This window comes from Brassica napus, chromosome C7, assembly GCF_020379485.1.
Source record: "Brassica napus cultivar Da-Ae chromosome C7, Da-Ae, whole genome shotgun sequence".
NCBI classification, from domain to species: Eukaryota; Viridiplantae; Streptophyta; class Magnoliopsida; order Brassicales; family Brassicaceae; genus Brassica; species Brassica napus.
The window spans coordinates 4,578,722-4,582,104 of record NC_063450.1 but is presented as its reverse complement, the minus strand read 5'-3'; the positions used below and the strand labels follow the sequence as shown (position 1 = coordinate 4,582,104).

Sequence of the window (3,383 nt, the reverse complement as noted above, 5' to 3'; positions counted from 1 at the left end):
CGCAACTGAAGTTCTCGTAGTGGGCTCACGAATTAATGGGATTAAAGACAGAGTAATCACAACACTTTCCGTTACAGAAACTGGATCGTCATCGTCTACGCCAATCTAAGAGAAACGAAGAACACAAACGCATTCATCATCTCGGCTTAGGGTTTGCACATAGTTAGGTCGTCACTGGGCCGCAAACAAAACATGAGATTAAGCCCAAATGGAAGCCCAGACGAAGCCAAAGCACGACACGCTGCGTTTCATTTAACGGACACGTGTCAGATTGATGATGCACGAATTTGTGACATGGCATCCCATGTGGACACTCTAGGAGAGAAGGAAACCCAATTATATATATATATATTTAAGGGGTTTAATAATATACATAATACAATTTTATTGATATTTGGTTATTTTTTTGCCTACATTCCAATTTTAGGAAAATAAACAAAACATACTTTGACATTTCCGTCGACAAATATCTGATTTAATATTTACTTATTTAATAATATTATGGTTTAATAATTTACTTTTAAAGTTTTTTATTACTATTATCTTAATTGGTCTACTAATTATTTTTCTACTTTTTGTTTTATATTTCATTAGGGGACTTAAAAATTTTATGCTCATTGCATATATCTAACTATATATATAACTTTCCTTATAGGGATTTGTTAGTTATAGTTAAATTACTCTTTCTAATCAACCATTGAAAGTTTTACAGTACAATAATTGAGAAGTTTGACTAATTAAACTATATATTTTTATATTAAAGCGTAATTTGATTTATACATAAATATGTACTTAAAGTTAATATTCTCTTATTGAATGTTAGTTTTTTTTTTGTTTTTTTTAACCATTCTTATTGAATGTTAGTTATAATTTTTTTCTACCTTTCTTGCTATAATATTCATGAAAGAATATTTCAAGTACACGTAATAGTTTATTTAATTAAACATGGGGTTTTTTAATTTATGCTGGCTCTTTCTTTATGGTGTCTTTGTAGTATGCATATAATTCTATTATATTTGTGGATATCTTGATCTTTAAAACATAGTATATAATATATATAATATGTGTCACAGACTCTTTATATGAAACCTTAAATCTAAAACAATGTTTAAGCGTTAAGAAGAAGGTTTTCATAAAAGTAGCAAATGTAAGACTATAAGAGAAGAGGGAGTCCAGTCTTTCAAAATATGACACTTAAAACACTGGTGAACGATATCTTCGTCGAAGCCTATAATTGTTCAAGAACACATTGGCTCCTTTTCCGGCGAAGATAGTGATAAAGTCAGTACATGAGAACATACCGGATCAGAGATAGCGTACCAAGTAAACCAGTTCAATGCTAAGCTATAAATATATGTATACTATAAATATAATGTATACGGGTCATGTGTTTAGCTTCTTAACTATTATGGAGCCGCAGGTACTGTGTGAGCATTATATTTATATTTAGTATTTGATGAATAAAATGCGAATGAAGGGAAATATCGAATATGAATGGACCCATCGCATGTTTAGTATATGTTGTCATTGTCAAATTGGACTCAAAATATGCGGATGATTGCCTACGTTAAACATGATCATATTTACAATCATGACAGAATATAGAGAATACTAACTTGAATTAAAAAAAACCATATAATACCAAATATTTCCTAAATGAGATATATTTTATATTTGGTATTAAAAAAACCAAAACTATAGAAGTAGCAAAGTGTAAAACTCAAACTTGTTAATTAAGCAAACACCAGAAAAGGAAAAAAAACCAACATAAACAACTTCAGCATTAAAAAAACACAGGAAAAACTGCGTCTTGTACTCCAATCCTCTTCACCTATGTCTTGCGTGGTTTCTTCACCTTCTCCGATGCTACCTGCGCCTGGCTAGGTCCACCAGTTTCCACCTTAAAAGGCACTGTGATGGCATCGGGGTTGTCATCTCCATTGTAAACGTCGCCTCCCTATCTGATAAAAAAAGTCATATATATCTTTATACCGAACAGCCACGTATCTGGAAAAATCTATGAACCTTACATTCTATAAACCTTAGATTATCAACAAATGCAGGCTGCAGCACACGGTCACGCTCACTGAGGATGCGCGAGACAGTAAAGGTCTGATGATTCGCTGTGAATTTAAGTGAACTCACCCTCACCTGGAATGTGTAGGTCTTACCAACCATGTCTCACACAAACGGCGGGGCCTGTGTTTCCTCTGGGTTGACACCATCACCAGCCTGAGCAAAGAGTGGTTCAATGGAAACTGTGAATAAGTAGCCAGTAAAAAAATATGAATTACAGTTGATAAAGTACATACCAAAAGATGATCAGCTTCAAAGGCCCTCATGTTGTGAAGTTTGGTCATTACCTCATCGAAACAGACAAACAAAGCTTTACCAGTTTCATCTGCAACGGACATCTCCACACCGTACCTAGCGGACAGAGAACATACATCAAATCCTAAAGGTGAGTTTGCGCTAGGTCAGAAATTTAATGTAACTGAATAAGTTGCCGGAAATTAGCACATACCGGAGGACACCAACTGCACTGGTATTGTTGCAAGGAAGACATGTGAAAGATGATACTGTGCGCTAAAGTTTCTTGGCCCAGTTTGAGCAGGAAACACTGCACCATCCCTTCTCCACCTTTATTTCAGTTACTCTTCTGGTACAGATAAACACCTTCAGCTTCACCACCAAAACCCGACCAAAGACATGGCTTTACCACATCAGATGAGAGCTTTAAAAAAACCTATTTTTAGAAATAACCTTTAACTACAAAACGTTTGTTTATCAAAGGAAAAAAACAAAAAAAAACTACAAAACGTTTGATAAACTTATTATCGAAAATCGTGTAATTACATTTCTCAAAGAAACACGTATAATTACATAAAACATGCATGCATACGTATAAACCCCCATTTACGTATGCTGGTTTTAAAAAAAAAAAATATAAGCTAAACTAATCTTTTGTTTCAAAAAAAAAGAAGCTAAACTAATCTTTTAGAATAATATATATAATTTATAATAATGTATGTAATAGCTTTTCTTATTTTACTGCCTTTTAAAATTTAAGACCAGCTATACACATGCAATTTTTCAAACTTTCTAACCGGCGTGATATAACATCATTTAATATATAAAAAAACATAATTTAATATTTTTTTGTTATTTAAACGATGATCTGCAAAGAATTATTGTACTATTTCTTCATTTAAGTTTGTTTTGTTCTACTTCGATATTTTCAGTTTTCGATTTAAAATATATAGGAACCATGCAGTTATTTATGAAATTCGGTTCGGTTTGATTATTTTAGTTCTTGGTTTAGTTCGAATAACAATACTAGGAACCGACTAATATCCGATATTTTTTTGGTCTTATTCGGTTCT

General features: G+C 32.7%; 1 long non-coding RNA gene across 1 annotated transcript; it reads right to left on the bottom strand.

The window, feature by feature from the left end:
- Nucleotides 1-272: 272 nt before the first annotated feature.
- Nucleotides 273-2,937, bottom strand: LOC125590227. The gene is made up of 4 exons (XR_007326472.1): nucleotides 2,525-2,937; nucleotides 2,313-2,427; nucleotides 2,031-2,232; nucleotides 273-1,957 (listed from the first exon to the last, which is right to left on the bottom strand). It is a non-coding gene; the product is annotated as an uncharacterized LOC125590227 (long non-coding RNA).
- Between the last annotated feature and the right edge of the window lie 446 nt (nucleotides 2,938-3,383).